Consider the following 21,074-nt stretch of genomic DNA (forward strand, 5'->3'; position numbering starts at 1 on the left):
GAAATACAGACAACTTTTTCTTCAAGTGCTTTTCAATTAGAAATGTCTGTATGTCTTAAAAAGGCTTCCTGATACATGGATTTTTAAGCAATAAACAAAGTTCTTATGTTCAAAATTAACTTCAATATTTAATATTCTTTAAAGGGTTAAAATTGTGTGCTAAACCAGACATGTAACAATATTATTATTATTATTATTATTATTATTAATGCTTCATAGTTTTAGAAAAGGCATTGAATTTCATATAGTAAAAGTTATTAAAGCAGACTCCATAGCTGCTTTACCTCAACTCAAACCTTTAATGTTTTGGCAAAGTTATGCAAAAGGCAATACTGTAGGACACGTTCCACTGTCTACTGTTTATGTTCAGATTCACAGCTCACTGGATTCCCCTGCAAATGTGGGAGGACAGAAATAAAGGCAGGCTTACCAGGATCACCTCTTCTGCCTACCCTCCCTCGTTTTCCTGGAGGGCCTGAAAGAAATAAATGTTTCATTTATTTATTCTTTGCTTGAATCTTTCAGACGCCAGCCCTTTTCTGCAGGACTTTGAGCACAGGCACCAGGGGTTCTCTGTTCCTCCAGATGTTCAGCCCCATGTAGGGCTGTCTCAGACCATCTGGTTTCCTGGTCTTACAAAACAGGTGTTTCAGAGCTTTACATGAAGGGCCATTTGTTTTACAATCTGCTGATGGCTGGTTATGGCTTGCTGTTGGTTTGCTCTTTAAGTTTTGTACCACAGGTGGTAAACAAAGAATTTAACTCTTTTCCTACTGCAGTGCATTTTCACAATACATTTTGTAGATTACAAAAAAGCCCAAAGCTACACATATTCTACCCATATCATAATCTAGCAGTAGTCAACAGCTTTGTACTGTATGAATGAAAAAACTAGCAGTCCCTGAAGAGCAGAGACCAGCAAAAACTTTGGTGAGAGAAACTGTGAAATAGAAACCATACTTACATAGGAGAGAAACACAAAGTGGGTCTAGCCTTCCACATGTTTTTTATAATAGGATTTTTTATATTTAAAAAAGATGCTATAGTTTAAACTGATCCCTGTTTGAAGTACCCCATTAAAAAAACCTCCTGCAAGACATTGTATAAGTCATTGAAATTGTGCAGCTAACAAAGACAGGTGGTACTGCCCACCACTAAACATTCAATTTCAAATTTGGTTCAGTTTTTCAATGGAGACTGAAGATGTGATTTTTTAAATTATTTTTTTATGAGCCTAAAGTACTGTGCTACTTATTTCTGAATGATAAGTGGTTAATTACAAAACGGTTAAAAATGAAACACAGTACACTGGCCCTGCCAATGGTTCATTTATTTTAAAGTTCTACCGAAAGAAAATAAGATTAAGAATAAGAACTTTTATTTATAAAGCCATATTCTGAACCTAGTTGTTCAGTACATAATTATAAAAACATACAATTAAAAAATAAATAAAATAAAACAATAAGATAGATAGGTGCTTTATTCCCGTTAGGGAAATTGCAGAAAGCCTTATTGGAGATTGATAAGATAAGATTTTATTGTACCCTGAGGGAAATTTTTTATGGACACCCAGCACTTCTGTACATTTAAATAGAATACAAAAGAAAAGAAGAGAAGAAAAACACTGCACATTATACTATTACAAAAAATAAGAAAAACATTGCACATCATTCTTTTTGTCATCATGCCAGAGATGTCTAGGATTGAACCCAGGGCCTCATACATGCAAAGCATGTGCTCTACCACTGAGCTACAAGACAAAATGTAAGATGATCAGACATAGGCCCCAGTAAAAAGTTGAGTTTTACGTTGAGATTTATAAACTGCCTAAGAATCTCCCTCTAGAGAAGTTACAACAGATGCTTCCCATAAAAATGGTGCAGCAACACAAAAAGCACGGTCACCCATAGCCCAGTATTTAGTCCTACAGATGCAGCCATTCAAAGTGCGCGGTACAGACACGTACCGGGGGTAATTGGCTACGGCATCGCGCATCGTGACGCAAGATGATGCGGGGTATCGCGGTACATGATTGGTTGACCGACAGGGGCACTCGTGGTCCGTTGGTCTGTCGTAGAAAGACTTACAGTAAACTTCTTTACTGTGCCCGTTGTAGATATTGAATTTTACCACTGAAGGGAAATCTTAGTAGCTGAGCATAAAAAGAATAGGAGCATACTGTAACGCGTGTGAAGGCCATAAACGATATTAATTTTGGAACATAAACATACGGTATATGGCTGGTCTTGGTACTTTAAAGAAAATATACACACCAGTATTCCATTTCTCCCTAAACATTTTAAGCATCGAAGTCTTTAACTAAAGAGATACCGGAGTCAACAAGCATACATTTAGAATTTGATTAAAAGGGAATATAATATGGAATCGCGTATCTAAAGAATTTAATAACGATATGATTATATTAGAGTACTGCGACAGGGCTGTGTAGGGCTGTTTCGCCTCTCTCTTCATGCGACTTCCCTTGTAGCCTACTGGTCTACGTGCCCGATTACCAACTCACGGGTTGTGTGTTCAAATCCAGCTGGTGCTGGACTTTTCTTTTAACAAACATTTCTTCGAAAAATTTGAATAGCGATATTATGGACAATCAACTGACTTTTATATTTCAAAATATCACAACATGATCGATTCTAAGTCATTTTTGATAGCAATGAATAGTCACCTTCTTCCCTTCTCACAACGGTCCCTGCTTCCTGCTTCTATTGTGTGTGTGTGTGTAATAGAGTAAATTTTTATAGAGAAATGGAGGCTGGACAGTATGCGATACAATATAAACATTTAAATTGACGCGTGTTTAATTATATGTGTTTTTTTAATCATAATCAGGCTAATGCAACATAAATTGATACAGTATCTTTGTCTTCTAAGTATCTTAATAAACTTTCAGCATAGCTTTCTACCCGTTTAGATTTATATTTCTTGGGATATTGGGATCAAACGTGGAAGGATTAGATTGTAATCGTTTTTATTTTTCAAATAAGTTTTAGAAAAGTGTAATCTATACTTGCCCAGACTGTACGCCTTCCTAAACCTCGCCTTTCACTCCTGTTATGCTCTTCCCCGCGCACCCCAGCTGGGCGCTCTTCGGCCTCTGCCCGGGACGAATGTATATTTTGATATTTACACCCGGCGCTGCACAGAGGGAGCGTCTGCATTTATAACTTAGTTTTTAAAATTAGTCAAGCAATATGAAGCATCTCCTTTTACTTTTAAGTCCCTTAAATACATTGAGCACAGCTTTCTCACCACTTAAGATTACTTTTTGATACCATCCTTACACAAAGCAGAAACTTTCCGATGACATACAGTACAAGTCGAAAGATAACAGATTTTAATCGTCTTTAATTTTGTTACGTTATACGTTTTAGGAACGTTTCATCTAAACAAACACCACAAAACTATTCTCGATTATATTTCTGAATGTTATGTTACACCTACAGTAGTTCACTGCTTTAAATACATCGAATTAAGAAAGTAAGGTGTAGCACTTTAGCTCTTTTTTTCTGAACCAGGGAAAATCTGATCATATTTCTCTATAACAATAATAAAAAACTTTATTTTACATATCACCTTTAAAAGTGGCATCTCAAAGCAATACAGTAGATCGAAAAACAGTTAAAAGGGACCAAAGTAAATACCAGACAAACGCAAACGTGTTTTTAATAAAATGCTTTTATTCATTCAGCAGAGAGTGAGAGGGACATCCAGCAGAAAGAGACACACACACCGGTTTTCATTGACAAAAAGTAATTGTTTTTTTACATTCCTCTTGTCTAACAGGAATGTTTTGTTTGTGGACAGACAGTTAGACTAGAGGAAAAGAGCGCCTCCTTCTACGGAGCATTCCGTTGATCCGATCACAAATTATTTTCCAGTCGCACGAAGTAAGGGTTGAGAATCTCCAATTCACCAAGCTACTAATGGTTTCCCGGAGATTGCAAGGCAAGGCACTTTTGCTTCTGGACCCATCGAAATTTACAGACGTGGTCCACCCCCAGTAAATTTCAAAAGTCACAAGATTTCGAAACACGAGGGCGGCGTAGTGGTCGGCTCTTGCTTTCCCGTCCAATGAAAGGCAGGTTCCTTTTGCCGGAGTCGGGAGACATCAGAGGCTTGCCACACCCGGACTGTTAAACCAACGCATTAGCACGTCAAAGCCCATTGAGGAGCCGGGCGCAACAATCGTTTTGTCCCTTGATTTACTGATCTGCATTATTGAAATCGAGTTCCTGCTCTTTGCAGACGACCTGGTCCTGCTGTCGCCCACAGAAAGGCTGCGGCAGAACCTGTCACTGCTGGAGCAGCACTGTCAGACCTGGGCGCTGACAGTCAATCTGGACAAGACCAGAGTTATGGTTTTCCAGAAAAAAAGCCAGACCTCAGAGAAACAGGTACAAATTCACACTTAACAACAACACATTAACACCTATCAACGGGAGCAGGGCCGAATTAGGCAAGTACCCACTGTTGTTAAACATACAGAAAAGAATATTAAAGTATTGGCTTTAGTATTAGCCATACAGAACATTAAAGTGCCCCTTTCCATTCAGCGGGTGTCTGAGCCGCTGTGTCCTATCTTCTGACAGTCGCTGTTGTGAATGTCTGTACAGTGTAACTTATTTTAAGTACTATATTTTTATATTATATTCCCTATTAATCAAACTCTAAGAGTATGTATCGGCTTGTCCCCCCCTTCCGCCCCTCTCTGTGTACAGTAGAGCCTCCTGTCCAGCCAGCACATGTCCACAGACATTCACAACAGCGACATATCACAAAACGTTTGCACATATAGTTAAATTATTAGTTGTTTTTCAGGAAGTTAAAAAAAACACTTGAATTACTTATCCAGTCTCTCGAAATAAAGTTATTTTTCAAGCAATGCAACAAACGTCGGGCAATGTGTTTTTTTTTAATCCAACATTGACAGCCACATCTTAAATCTTGTCAGTCAGCTCTTTTTTCTCTGTTTGAATTGTGGCGATTCAAACAACCTGGGATAACAAGTGGTCTCAAAGTCACCAAGCTCACAGAGCTTCAACAACAGATGACAATTCCCTTAGTCCTTCCTTAGTCTTCCTGAAATTGTCGGATTACGAGTGAATAAAAGCATCTTATTAAAAACACGTTTGCGTTTGTTTGGGAGCTATATTATGTATTTTTCATATGGAAGATATAATGATGTGTTCCCGCTTACACATCGCACGACTTTAAAAGCTAGAAAAACAGGTTTCGATTCACATTATCTGGCGAGCCTTGTTTTGTCAAAGGACAGCACAAAAAAACAGACAATACACAGGGGGGGAGGGCAAGCGAGAGAGAGTTTTTTGCCCTCTGTCAAAAAAAACCAAATCACCCGGGGCAGAGACTCTGGGGTGATCATTGTGTGGTACAGAGGGGAGCTCAGTCACTCCAAACAAGTAGTAAAGAGAGAAGAGTCAACAGTTGATTTAAGGACGCTCTGTCAAAGTGCAATGAAATACAATATTGTTGTTGCTGTTATTGTTGTTTTTATCCTGTAAAGCGTTTTGAGAAGCCACCTTTAAAGGCGATATATAAAAGCGCTGATTCTTATGGAATGTGTTCTGCCGGGGATTCAAACATTTTTTATTTTTTTTTAATCGCGTATCCAATTAAATAGCAGTATAACCTTTATGTGATATCACATAAAGGACAGCACATACAAGGGTTAATTGCACAATTAACCGCGCCAAGAAATTTAAAATAGTCTTCTTTAGGTGTGAGGGTAGGAGTGGATCGCAGCAGGCATAATCAGCAAATTAGGAAAACAAAGAACAGGACAGGTGAGACGTGTATCCAGAGAGCGAGTGATCAGAAAAAGGGACAGCTGTTACGCCCAGGTTTTTGACGCAATTGTTTTAACTTGCTAATGCATCAGACACATTTCCTAGTGTCCTGGTATTAGCTCATTGGTATGGTGTAAGTTTTATCTGTACCATACCATACAGTATATAGGTACAGAATTCAAGCTGCACCACTGTATCGCTTTGGTAAGGAGACGGACAATGGCCAAAATCACGAAGACTCTCTCACACCAAATAATGAAGATGAAAAGAAACAGGAAGTCAACACGGGACATTGTACAGCATTTGGCTTCGATGGACATCTTTGTTTCTGAAAGCACAGTGAGACGACATTATAAAGGGGAGAGGAGGCAAAGAGAATCTAAACCGAGGACGATTCAAAGGTAAATAACTTTCTAAAAATACTTTTCTTGCATGTAAATACAACTACGCACATTATTTTTAAAAATGATGAGCTACCGGTGATGCAAGTCCAAAGACGGCTATGGGCTGACCTCGGCGCGACCGTTAGTCCGACATCGATAAGAAGAGTGCGCAGGAGGCTTGGATGGAGATACAGAAAAACCAACACATGCCCCATGATAAGGCTAAAAAACAAAGAGGAAAGACTCAAACAAGCGCTCCAATGGATTGAACAGGGGGAGGCATTTCAGGATGTACTTTTCACCGACGAAACAACAGTGGCTCTGGAACAGTTTTCAACAATGTCATTTTGCAAAAAGGGGAGATATGTGGACAAACCAAAGCCCAAACATCCACTGAAGGTTCACGTCTGGGGGGGTATATCTAGAAGAGGCCCGGGACCACTTCTTATTTTCGAAGGAATTATGGACCGGGAATTCTTCGAGGAAGTCGTGGTCACACAGCATATATATCAGGGAGCACTTTGGATCAAGGCACCCTCTCTTTCAAGACAACGATCCGAAACACACAGCAGCAAGGGCGAGGCTTGTTGCAGAAGGAGTGAACTGGGTGAAAACTCCAGCCGAATCCCCAGATCTAAATCCGATAGAGATGGTTTGGCATTTGCTGAAAGACTACGTTCGGAAAACTGCTAAGCCCGTCACAAAGCAGGAACTGATCGATGCGATCTATAAATTCTGGGAGGAAGAACTGACCGAACAAAATTGTAACAATTTTATTAACAGGCTGTTTCGTGTTCTTCCTAGGATTGTTGACCGGGGCGGGGGACATTCGGGACTGTGAGTCTGAGAAAAACAGTCTCACGTTTGTGGACAGTCTGTCCACAAACAAAACATTCCTGTTAGACAAGAGGAATGTAAAAAAAACAATTACTTTTAGTCAATGAAAACCTGTGTGTCTCTCTCTGCTGGATGTCTCTCTCTCTCTGCTGAATGAATAAAAGCATTTTATTAAAAACGCGTTTGTGTTTGTCTGGGTATTTACTTTGTAATCTGTGGTTTACATCTACTATATTGCTTTGAGATACCACTTTTAAGGTGATATGTAAAATACAGTTTTTTATTATTGTTATAGAGAAACATGATCAGATTTTCCCTGGTTCAGAAAAAAAGATCTAAAGTGCTACACCTAACTTTCTTAATTCGATGTATTTAAAGCAGTGAACTACTGTAGGTGTAACATAACATTCAGAAATACAATCGAGAATAGTTTTGTGGTGTTTGTATAGATGAAACGTTCCTAAAACGTATAACATAACAAAATTAAAGACGATTAAAATCTGTAATCTTTCCACTTGAACTGTATGTCATTGGAAAATACAAGAAGTTTCTGCTTTGTGTAAGGATGGTATCAAAAAGTAATCTAAGTGGTGAGAAAGCTGTGCTCAATGTATTTAAGGGACTTAAAAGTAAAAGGAAATGCTTCATATTGCTTGACTAATTTTAAAAACTAAGTTATAAATGCAGACGCTCCCTCTGTGCAGCGCCGGGTGTAAATATCTAAATATACATTCGTCCCGGGCAGAGGCCGAAGAGCGCCCGGCTGGGGTGTGCAGGAAGAGCAGGACAGGAGTGAAAGTGGTCAGGGCGGGGTTTAGGAAGGCCGCCGACCAGTGCGGCTGTCCCACAGTGAAGCAGGCGTACAGTCTGGGCAGGTATAGATTACACTTTTCTAAAACGTATTTGAAAAATAAAAATGATTACAATCTAATCCTTCCACGTTTGATCCCAAAATCCCAAGAAAAATAAATCTAAACGGGGAGAAAGCTATGCTGAAAGTTTATTAAGATACTTAGAAGACAAAGATACTGTATCAATTTATGTTGCATTTGTCTGATTATGATAAAAAAAACATATAATTAAACACGTGTTTGCGATTTAAATCAAAAACGCGATTTAAATCAATATAAATGTTTATATTGTAACGCATACTGTCCAGCCTCCATTTCTCTATAAAAATGTACTCTATTACAAATTTACAATTTGTTGATAATAGAAATGTTAGGTTCTCTAAAGCTTTGTGATAGTTGTCCCACCCAGGCAGCAAAAGATCAGCTGCACTGGTAAGATGTGAAGAAAGATGTGAAGACGGGGGTTTGAATTTAATCCTTTCTGTAGGGGGTTTAGACTTCTAAGTCACAAGCAGGGGTTTATGGCAGGAAAGGGGGTTAACTGATAAGGATTGCAGATGCCAGCTAGGAACCCCCCTGGGTGTAATGTTAAACTGACCATTTGCCCAGAACATCATAAACTGGCCAAATACCATGAACCCCCCTCTTTACCATCAGACCGAGTGACGTCAGAAACGGAGAAGAAAACTGTATATAACCCAAAAGTTTGTAACAGTACGGTGAACAATACTTCGGTTTTGTTGTTTCTTGCGGGAAACAAGACTTCGGCTTTATTGTTCCTTGCATGCAATAAACTCATCTGTTTTACTTCATCTCGGGATCAAGAACCTTATTTCTTCTGTTACAACAAATTTGGCGTAGTCGGCGGATGCTCCAGAAGGCGCAGAACTTCCCATCGGCAGGAGAGACGGTCAGCGCGCACATAACTAAGAGGTAAGGACTCCTCTTTTATTTAAAAGTCCCGACTCTCTCTGACCAATTGGGAAATCTCTGCTCCCTGCGAGAATCGCCCGAGATGACGGAGTAAACGTGAGTTTCTGAATTCCTCTGGCCCGGGGAAGGCACCGGTGTATGTAATGGGTTGGTTGCTGTAAGCCCAGAATTTGGTCTGGCAGGGGTTCCGCGGTATTGTGTACAGGCGTTCGAAGCTGGTGTATGCCTTAATTGCGCGTGGAGTTTTGAACGGGTTTTGGACCCTTACCGTGAAGTTCAGGACTGGTGTGGGTCTTAATTGCACCCGGAGTTCTGAAGGTCAGAACTGGTTTGGGTCTTAATTGCACCCGGAGTTCTGAGGCTCAGAATCGGTGTGGGCCTTAATTGCGCCCGGGGTTCTAGAGCAAGTGGTGCATTAAATGCACGTAGTTCAGGACTGGTGTGGGTCTTAATTGCACCCGGAGTTCTGAAGGTCAGAACTGGTTTGGGTCTTAATTGCACCCGGAGTTCTGTGGCTCGGGATCGGTGTGGGCCTTAATTGCGCCCGGGGTTCTGGAGCTGAGTGGTGCATTAAATGCACGTATAATCCAGGATTGGTGTGGGCTTTAATTACGCCCGGGGTCCTGAGATTAGCTACGCCTTGATCGTGCACAGATTGGAGTGGCGTGGTTTCTGGCGTGGCGTGGTTTTTTTTTTTGTTTTAAAGGAAGCAGGAGTGGAGGAGATATATGTATGTATGTTTTTGGTGTTTTCCTTGTTTGTGAAATACATATACACACGCGCGACACTGGCATGGGCGCACCTCATAGTGGGGAGCGGGGCATTAAGTGGCAGGATTTGGGGGACGTTGAGACCCGAGAATCGCCCTGATTGAGCTCAGTGCGTAAGTCCACCCCGGGGCAAAAGCAGCGATGCTGGCGTTCTGGGGATGGTGAATTACTGATCAAGAAAGGGGGTTTTTGAGGTCTCGTTTCTTACCTGTGAACAGTGCGGTGTAAGTCCTCTCTAAAGTCTCGGAGAGGCATTTAGATCTGGAGGTAACAGACGCCCTTAGCTGAATGAGTGCAGGAATGCACAGGTTTTTCCAAGTGAAAACATCCCCCTACTGAATGAGCTGTTACCTCACACACGACAAAAGTAAATCTTAAAGAGACCGAAAATGTGCGCTAACTGATGGTTTGAGAAAGTGGTGGAAGGGTCCGTTTAAATATCGGAAAAGTGTAAGTTGACGGAAAAGAAGGAGAAAAATATGGAAAAAGCTGAGTTTGTCAGAGGGAATTTGGGGCGAAGACGCCTGTAAAGAAAGCATATATGAGTATTGATTGGCAAAAGCACAAGCATGTAGCTCCCACCCTGGTGCACGGCCGGCACCAGTAGTGGCAGATACATGAAAAAAAGAAAAAAAAGAAATTGGGATGTGACTTAAAAGTGTGTTTACGGGGAAAATAAAAACCCGGAAGAAAATATACTTTACTCGCTACGAAAGAGTATAGGAAAAAAAGCTAAAAGAGGCAGTACAGGAGAATGAGAAACTAAAGAAGGAATTAACTCCTGGTCACGCTGCACTGGTTAATGTGCTACAGCCGGCGACTAAGTTATATCCTGCTCTCCCACAGGGGAACAAACAGGCAGGAAACGAAAATAATTGGGATCAATTCCCTCAGTGGCCATATGGAGAAGGGGGGTCTGATTGGGATAACACTTGGTATGAGTGTGATAAAGACGGATCAGGGTCTCCCCTGTTAGAGGGAGGGCGCCCGCAGATCTGTACTCTCACTCGAAGTGGGAAAGGACTTGATGTAGTAGGGGCTGGCGCCGTTGATGACAGTGCCACTCTAACACTGTCTCGCACCCCGTCGAGGGGGTCTGCAATCGCACCTACCTTCCCTGATTTCCCCCATACGATCAAATCCAAAACCGTAAGATATTGACCGGTGGGCTAAAGTACCGCACCCGAAATTAGAAATGCAGCGAACCTGGAGTGCGCTTCAGGAATTAAAAGGATTCATGTAGAAGTAAAACAAGAATACAGCACATTGTATTACGAAGAGAAAAATATATTCTCGATGTGTATGTGTGTTTTATGAATTTGTGTGCCGGCATGTATGTGTGTAACTGTGAGTTTTGGTATACTAAATGACGGTGTGAGTGTGTTTAGCCAGCGGGACTGGCTAGAGACGTAACTACAGAGACTTGACGAAAATCAACTTAAGGAGATTGGAAAATATAAGAGCGTCTGAAACGTATAAGTACAGTACAGGTGGACGTAAAAGTAGTTAAACAGTTTTTGTATTATTATAAATTATTATAAATTATAATTTATACAATTAGTTGCAATAGTGGAAACAATTTGGTTTTATTCGAATGTCTCGAAACAAGACATGCTGAAACGACTGTAGGTTTAGAATCGAGACTGGGGAGAATAACGTCTTGTGAGAAAATCTGTTTACCTAACGATTAGATCCTGTAAATCCCTTGTAGCCTCCCTAAGTCTGTCCCAGTCCAGTGGATAAAAATGTACTGTTAATGGAGTGTTGGTTTCTCTGTTAGGGGATACTGGAGCACTACTGTCCTGCTTGTTTCACTCCTCTGTTCAACAGTGTACTATAGAGCAATGTATATGGGAAGATGGCAGGAGGCCACAGGAGTATTGGGACAGCAAGTTTTACTTGCTGAGTACCAGATTTTAATGGGTGGTTTTATCCCAGATCTATTGGGTTGGACTATGCAGAACAGGGTATCACGTGGCTTCAACTGGCTGTGATCACTCAGTATGTTGATGGTATTCTGAGTGCTTCCCCTGACAAGGAAACCCACAAGTCTGAGTTGCTTCAGCTTTAGAGTGTCTAATAGAAGCAGTTATGATAAGGCCCTTTTGTGTCTAGCATTGTGAAATTTTAACAGGGCCTGGGTGCAATGTTTTTTACAGGGTGAGCACAACTCTTAACAGATCTGCTTAAGGGGGGAGTGCAGTACAAGGACAAGATTGCCTTGGTTCCCGCAGCAAAAGCCACCTGTAATAATTTGAAACAAGTTCTCTTACAGGTGCTGAGACTGGGGTTTCCTCAGATGGATCAACCATTCCTTTGTATTATTGCAAGTTGCTGACAGAGGCCACCCAAGGAGCCCGCGAGCAGGTCCTGGAGGCGTGGGGACCACCACCTGAAGGAGGGCACAACCTCATCCCAGGAGAGTGGGGGTGGATCAGGAAATTTCCTTCACAGGTTCTCCAGCCCAGGTGGGACGGACCCTACCAGATCCTGTTGACAACCGAGTCTGCGGTTCGAGTGGAAGGAAAAGATCGCTGGATCCACGCGCCACACTGCCGACGAGCCTCATCCCCATTTACAGACTCAGAATGAAATCATTTCTGTTTATAACAATAATTGTTGCTGTAGGACTATGTTCCGCAGGAATTAATGATCATCTCTCCCACAAAGGAGAACATGGAATTAATTCCTTTTTAGGCCTCTCCTATCTGACAGCTAAGAAAACCAACCAAAGTGCCTGCTGGGTGTGTGCCGCATTACCCAAATATGTACAGGGAGGACTTCATATGGGGGCCATTCCTTGGCGTCTCGAGGAAGTCATAGGCATGATCATTTGGAGGGATAATTTAGGAGATTTTAATATGACAAACTATGGGGGTTGCCATAACACGACTTTAACCTGCACAACATTACAATATCTACAGGAGCGAGGCTTAGAGCCCACGAGTTTCACAGGCTCTTACGCTCCTAAATATAACAGAAGCCATACACCACCATACCTGACTCTAAATAAGGAACGTGAGGGAAACATATGTTTTCAGCACACTAATGGTCTGCACTTGGTTGGATGGAGTCGTTGCAACCTTACCATCGCTGCAAATATATCCACCTCTACCTTCCAAATTCCAGGATGGGATTGGCACACCCCACAATTCGGTATAAGTTTCTTATTTTCAGAGGCATGGGGAGCGCCAAACGGAACATATTTCATTTGTGGAAAACGAGCCTACCCATGGTTGCCAGCCCAGTGGTCTGGCTCAGGTTATTTAGGATATGTGGTTCCTCATATCCGTGTTCAAATCCACAGCCCCTTCGGACCTAACCACAGACCACAAAGAAAATTGGCTGATTGGGAATATTATTTAGGTATAATATTTCCACAAGCCGGCATGAACTTTCTGAGTCGAGAGTTAATTCAAATGGCCTCGACTTTAGAAGAATTAGCAAATTCTACCTCATCTAGTCTGAAGGCTGTTAATGATGAGATGGTAGCCCTCAGAACAGTGGCCATGCAGAACCGACTAGCTTTAGATTATGTACTGGCGGCCCAAGGAGGAACTTGTGCAGTAATTGGCACTGAATGCTGCACATATATCCCTGATAATTCTGAGTACATCTCAGATCTGGCCCAACACATTTACAATGAGGGACAGAAATATCAGGACTATTATACTGAAAATTGAGGAATTGGATCTTGGGTAAAGTCTGTGTTTGGGGCCTGGGGCGGAACTTTTTTACAGTGTTTATTTGTAGGAATAGTATTGTTTATATGTATAATTGTAATCATCACGTGCACAAAAACATGTATCACATCTTGCTATAACCGTGGAACGTACAATGACATGGCAATACATACCTGTTCGCCAAGAAAGGAAAGATCTGCCCTGACATTGTATGTATAAAAATAGGCTACACTGACGTATGCCATATTTTATAAGGGGGGAATGAAGAAAGATGTGAAGACGGGGGTTTGAATTTAATCCTTTCTGTAGGGGGTTTAGACTTCTAAGTCACAAGCAGGGGTTTATGGCAGGAAAGGGGGTTAACTGATAAGGATTGCAGATGCCAGCTAGGAACCCCCCTGGGTGTAATGTTAAACTGACCATTTGCCCAGAACATCATAAACTGGCCAAATACCATGAACCCCCCTCTTTACCATCAGACCGAGTGACGTCAGAAACGGAGAAGAAAACTGTATATAACCCAAAAGTTTGTAACAGTACGGTGAACAATACTTCGGTTTTGTTGTTTCTTGCGGGAAACAAGACTTCGGCTTTATTGTTCCTTGCATGCAATAAACTCATCTGTTTTACTTCATCTCAGGATCAAGAACCTTATTTCTTCTGTTACAACAGATGCGACACCGAATATATGATTAATAACCTTTTAAATCTGAAGGGAGATCTGAAGGGATCCCCCCCCACACACACACACAATAGACGCAGGAAGCAGATGCAGGGACCGTTGTCAGAAGGGAAGAAGGTGACTATTCATTGTTATCAAAAATGACTTAGATTCGATCATGTTGTGATATTTTGAAATATAAAAGTCAATTGATTGTCCATAATATTGCTATTCAATTTTTTCAAAGAAATGTTTGTTAAAAGAAAAGTCACAGCGCCAGCTTGATTTGAACACACAACAGTGAGTTGGTAATCAGGCACGTAGACCAGTGGGCTACAAGGGAAGTCGCATGAAGAGAGAGGCGAAACAGCCCTACACAGCCCTGTCACAGTACACGAATATAATTATATCTTATTAAATTCTTTAGATACGCGATTCTTTTAATACAGTCTTTGCTGTGCTCTTGGGGATCCTTGTGATATTTCGAGCTCTGGTTGAATGATAAGTGTCGCAGTTTAAATAATTTTCGGAGTTAGAAATTATGGAACGCTCTGTTAAAAGCAAGGGAGTTTTTATGTCCGTTGCAGTTTTTTTGCAACATGAATATAATTATATCGTTATTAATTTCTTTAGATACGCGATTCCATATTATATTCCCTTTTAATCAAATTCTAAAAGTATGCTTGTTGACTCCGGTATCACGTTAGTTAAAGACTTCGATGCTTAAAATGTTTAGGGAGAAATGGAATACTGGTATGTATGTTTTCTTTAAAGTACCGAGACCAGCCATATACTGTATGTTTAAGTTCCAAAATTAATATCGTTTATGGCCTTCACACGCGTTACAGTATGCTCCTATTCTTTTTATGTTCAGCTACTAAGATTTCCCTTCAGTGGTAAAATTCCATATAAATATTCAATACTTAAACGGGCACAGTTAAGACATTAAATATACATATACATACTGTATACAGTACAGTTTGCATACAGTAATATGTTTATGTTCCTAAATCAATCTCTTTTATGAGCATGTGAAAGGCATGGTGAATCGATTCTCAAAAATTACTGTACTTTGCATGATTGGAAACATGCGTGATTGCGAAATGCTGTGGTGTTACTTTTACAAAGACGGTCAATGAAAAAAATAATATGGACCAGGGCAATACTTTGAGTTTACAGCTTGTCCAAGGTCATTCATTATTAATACTATTAGTAATATCTTCGTTAAAGACTTTGATGGAAACAGCTCAAACATGAGAGGTTGAGCTTTATTAGCTCCACCTTGCGGAAATTCCGGATACTATTATTTTGCTTGCGGTATTATAGGAGAATTTACGGTAACTAGCGGTATTTACCGGTAACTCGCAGTAGACTGCGTAAAGCACACCACAAAATAATGCGGTATCGCCCGCGCATTTTGAATGGCTGCATCTATACTATACCTAAGCTCTTATTATTATGCAGGCAAGAACTTCCAATAAAATAATAAAATAGAAATAGTATTATAATTCCAATTTAATGATAAAAGAATTTATGTTTGTTAAATTATATCATTAATAAGTATACAATCTTCAACCAAAGCAGTACCAAGAGAAAAGAAATGTTACGTGTGAGAATTTTCCTCTTTAGTCAGATATTAACAAAGCCCTGGTGGTCTGCTGTGATTATGGTATGATAAATTTGATTGCCTGTGTGTTTGACATGTTGATTGTGTTTGCCAGAGTCAGAATAAAGAATGTAAGAAAACCCCAGTCTAAGGGTTTAGTATGAAGTACTCTGTTATGAGAAAAAGATGTGTCATAATTTTGGTTTATGCTTTTCACAGGCAATTTCTTCACAATGTTTGAATAAGAACAATAGATGCCGCAAGTGTGCTAGTCAAAAGTTATCTTGAAATGTGATGAATGAGTAGGAAGTAGTTCTAAAAACACATTAAGGCTGAAGGGCCCATCAATTCCCTGATATGATGATATAATTGCAGACAAAGGGGTATATTTTGTCAAAGGAAGTCTATTCCTTATAGTTCAGTTAATGCTATAGAAAATACTATGAACAATTTGAACTTGTGAAAGGCTTTAACCTTTTAACTAATCAATGTGGAATAGAGATAAAATTGGGTTATATGATACATTCTAGTCATTTTCTTTCTTTACATTTGAACCCTGGTCTTCAAAGCAGCATAAGGCGGAGCTTTACAGATAGCAGGAAATTTTCATATGACTCGGAGACCCTAGAAATGATTGTATTCCAGCATTAATAAACATATTTGTGTTACATTCAATAACACACAATTATGTAAAGAGACTCATGGTTTACAGCAAACTTTTTTAAACAGTACAGACTGAATAGCTTTCTTAGGAAAAAAGAACAAAATCAGGAACAGACAAGCTAACTTGTTTTGCAGTGCTGGGATTTTAAATTGGTTATTATTTGAAAAAAAATTCATATAATGAAAACTACTAAAAAATACAGGTATTCAGATAACAAAGATGGATACCTGAAATAAGTCTGGTTCTACAACGTGCACTTTCTAGATGATACAATAATTATGAAAAGCTACATTCTTCAAAAACAAATGAATCAGTCCCTGGGAATGCTCAGTTTTATTTTTTATGAGTTCAGTTTCTATTCAGGCATTGCCAAGTTTTTTTTCACAAATTGTTTGCATCCTCCAATATTTGTTGTTTGACCAATTGGCAAAGTGAAATGTGAATTTACCAAACTAATATTAGATGTCTATAGTTCATATTACTAATGTGTGGAAAAGGTCAAAAATACAACTTATCAGTTTCAGTTCTGAGTGGCACCTTGAAATAGTAATGGGTCCGATGACAATTAAGGTGGGAGGTGGCGATTTACAATATATTAACCTTTATATATTAGGTTCATCTTGAAATCACAGAAATTCTCTGTAGTAGGTAAATATTAATGCGCATCTTACTCCTGGGAATCTACAGTGCGATTTGACATACAGTACTGTAACGCATACGGCGGACATTGCAGGTTGTTCGAGCCGGCTTACCAGCATGGTGACATCCCCACCCTTCCCTGTGAATTGCAGTGACCGCAGCCGCCAGGCTGACGGGTGATTTCCCTTTAGCTCAACTGGCTGGGTCTCTGTTGAGTGTTGAGTGACGCTGGAGGCCCGGGTTCGAGTCCCCAGCGGTTGGGGGCCAACCTGACGCGGCAGTGGTGAGGGCGCATACCCACGTGAACCCAAGAGCGCTACAGTACATTAGCAAAAAGTACCAATTATAGAAACCCCCTGTTTAGGCTGTGTTTGATGATGCTACAACATGACAAATTACATTTCAGTATTCAAGACATTTGAATACAATGATTGGACTTCGTCATATCAGAGGGGTTTTATTCTGCTTTAGATAACATAAATAGAATAAAAGAAGTAGATAATAGAAATTAGGGTTGGGTACCGCAACTGGAAAACATACCGCGGCACTATTGTGCATGTTTATACTGTATATGGAGACTCATATTTTGATTTCATGATTAGTAAAGCATATTGAGTGGTATACAAAATAAATTAATGAAAATTATGTTGTTTTGTTGTTTTATTGGAACCAAAGAACTAGAAATAACACTGAGCAGTGTAACAGAACAATTTAACAATATGCAGATTTTTGTCAATCAATAAATGATTCAATCTTTTTCACAAGGTATTGGAGGTTAATTTTGCTTAGCAAGATAATGTAAAATTCAAAATGACAGGTGCTTGTAAGCTGTAACATTTTTTCTTTACAATGAGTAAAGTTGCCATTCACAACCTTATAAAACAGCATGTTCAATTGCCTTTTGCTATTTCATCTAAAACTTCAATGAATCCTCAATTTTTGCTAAAAACATTGAGACAAGACATTGTATATTGACTTAAACAGCTTAAGACAATCTTACTTGCAAAATAGAAAAAAAATCAAAGCATGTCTAATGGTAGTAATGGAATTAAAAACCTGATCAAGACTAGACTTCCCGACTAGAGTTACAGTAGAATCAGAAAAACTAGAAAAAACAGCACATGTTCAATTGGTCATTGAAAATAACTATGTAACATGTAGCATTAACAATGCTAAACAACCCCTAATATTACAACAACCGTACCAATGGATTTGTAATGGAGTATTTGATGATAATTTTCTCTGATTCTCCATAAAAATATATGGATAGTCTTAGAAATTAGAATTGCCTCAGCAAGACAACTCTAAGGAATAACCATATGTTTTCCAGGAGAAATAAGAAAAATAATCCCAGTGTTATCATCAAATACTCCTTTCCACATGATTTCCAAAATCACATTATATTTCTAAACTTACTAGCCAATGATTTGCAAGAATTACCTTTTTTATAAATTATATAAAAATGTATATTTTTTTTTACTCACCCTTTTAAAGTTAATGACATTTGTATCGCAGTCATTTTGTTCTTTGAATCAAATTTGATTTTATGAATGTAAAGAATAGAAAATATTTGTTAAAACTGAAAAAATAAAACCGCTGACGGAAATTGGTGGAAATCACCGAGCGTACCAATACGGCCTAAAATGTAACACGGTACATACCGTGTGACTAGAGAACCGGTATACTGGTTTTACCATGCAACTCTAATAGAAATAATTTAATATTAATTTCTTTTTTCAAGATAAAGTTATTCGGGATATTTTTAAGTGCTACTGAACCTTGATAAGCAATTAGTTAAAAAAAAACTTGTGAATTCTTTCTATCAAGAAACAAGATGAATAGGATCAGCCTCAGACTAACTATTAGCAAGAAATTGAGTTATACCATTGGCCTCCTCTTCTTTGTAACCTCTTCTGTTTACAGTTCCTAGTATACCTTGTGAATTAATTCTTTACAGTTATTAACAGAATTAATAAACTCAATACCTCATCTTCCAGCAGAAAAAAACAAAAGCCTTTATCTCAACTAATTTGTTTTGGGTTAATTAGTCCTCTTAAATCCAATATTCAGGGACTTAATATTTACTTCACGGTGTGCTTTCATGGCAGCTTTTGTTTTACTTATTCAATATCTTTATTGGCAAAAATACTGTTCAGTTCTTCAACTAGTCTCATTAGTCAGTCTTTGGCCAGTGTATCGACATTAAAAGGGGACCCTTTTACCAGTGAAAGAGCAGACCAAAATCTTCTCAATTTGCATATAATTCATAAAATTACTCTGAGTCTGAGGAGTTTACACCAATTTCTTGAGTTACAGGCAGAGGTTCAACAATAACTAGCTCAGAAACATTGCTGCAAGTTACATGGTATGAAAGGCTCTCATGAAACAGCAGCGTTGTAGATCCAAGTTCTTGTCGTCTATTAGTTCTTAAACAATAGTGACAGATTTCTTCTTTACAGGTGGACTTGTGGAAACATTAACACTACAAAACGAGACACACAGACCAGATGTAAATGCAATTTACACAAATGAGGAAATAATATGATAATGAAGACCACATCATTTCCAAGTTAGTAGGAAGCCAACAACAGCCAAATGAGCTACCTAATACATAGTATTAAACCATTAAAAAGCTTTTACTTAGGATGTGGTTAGAAACAAATAACAAATTAAGTTTAATTAATTAAGTTTAATTTAACTAAAAGTTAACTATATTAGTAATTGGAAACCAAGAGCACTAGCATAAGGCTATTTGAAGCTAAATTTCATACCTGTTTATAAATGCATCTGTCCTGCCCACTTTAATTTCCAAGAAATATAGTAGTGTATTGATTTTGGAAGAGACACTTATTACAGTTTTCTAGAATTAAAATTGCAACAATTTCAAATATAGATTTAAAAAATAAAATGTATTTAATGTTTTGTTTAAGGTTTGAAAGGAAACCAGGGAGGGAACAAATCATTTTTGGTAATATCCACAGTGGGCTTCAAGACGGCTAAAGAAGTTACGGCTTGAGGGACCTTGGATAAACAACATTCCTAACCAATTAAATATCTCCATTTGTTGATACTGAGGGAATTAACTAAAACGTTTTTACTAAATGTTGGTATTATATTTTGTTAACTATGTATCTTTATATTTTTTATATATTTAGAGTTATATTTTACTAAATCTGTCTCAGGATATCTGGTCTCAAAAGATAACATAGCCACATGATGTCTTTACGCACAGCTGACATAGTTCTCATGGAGTGACCTCTCCTGGAACAAATGGTCTATTCATCAGAAGGGGCTGCTTGTCACGCAAGCCGGCAGTAAAGAATATATATGTAATGGTCAGCTTTTTAGAATGACCATGTATAGCCATAAGGCAAACAGAGAGTCATGTGGGAGTGTATCTTGTATTATTTGTTCACTATATAAAAGAGCACTGGAAATGGTGGGTTTTAAATCTTGTGCCACACAACGCAAGACTTCAATATGCATATGAAATAAAGATGACTTTCAACACAAACTCTCAAGCTGATGCCTTTTTTTCTGGCACAACAATACTATGCATGTCACTGTTTATATACAGTTGCAGCCATTCAAAACAAGCGGGGTATGCTGCAGTATAACACGGTGGGCGTGTCGCAGTATACCGCATCATACCGTATGCAAATTAGATTATGTTAATAGTATCCGGAATCACCCTGTAAAACCGCCAGGTGGAGCAAATAAAGGTTAACCTCTCCTGTACAGCATTTGAGCTGTCACCAGAAAACGTCGGTTTCGAATCCCGATCACTGCTGAGGGACAATCTTTATTCAATTAAGAATTTAAGTTGTATACTCTTTAGACTTTTAAATTTAAACAGTGTATTACAGCATGTTAATCATTAAACATTAAAAAGGCGGTATATTTTATAAAAGCAAGATTGTTCTGTTGGACAAAAGTACACAACCTACCACCTTTATCATAAATATTTTAATTATGCAGGAATATTTTATGCATCAAAGTCTTTACCGAAGATATTACTTATAGTATTAATAATGAATGACCTTGGACAAGCTGTAAGCTCAAAGTATTACCCTGGTCCACATTCTTTGTAACCGTCTTTGTAAACGAAAAGAGTTTATTTTTTCATTGACAAAAAGTAACACCACAGCATTTAGTTGATCCGATCACGCATTAATTTCCAATCATACAAAGTAATTCTTGAGAATCTCCGATTCACCATGCC

General features: G+C 38.9%; 1 long non-coding RNA gene across 1 annotated transcript in view; it reads right to left on the reverse strand.

The window, feature by feature from the left end:
• Nucleotides 1-428: 428 nt before the first annotated feature.
• The window catches only part of LOC148650243 (uncharacterized), a 227,997-nt gene continuing 207,351 nt past the window's right edge, over nucleotides 429-21,074 (reverse strand). The window contains exon 3 of the long non-coding RNA XR_015925828.1: nucleotides 429-475. This is a non-coding gene — a long non-coding RNA (uncharacterized LOC148650243). The remainder of the gene's footprint in view (nucleotides 476-21,074) is intronic.

The sequence above is a fragment of the Lepisosteus platostomus genome, chromosome 13 (genome assembly GCF_059453375.1).
Source record: "Lepisosteus platostomus isolate fLepPlt1 chromosome 13, fLepPlt1.hap1, whole genome shotgun sequence".
Taxonomy (NCBI): Eukaryota; Metazoa; Chordata; class Actinopteri; order Semionotiformes; family Lepisosteidae; genus Lepisosteus; species Lepisosteus platostomus.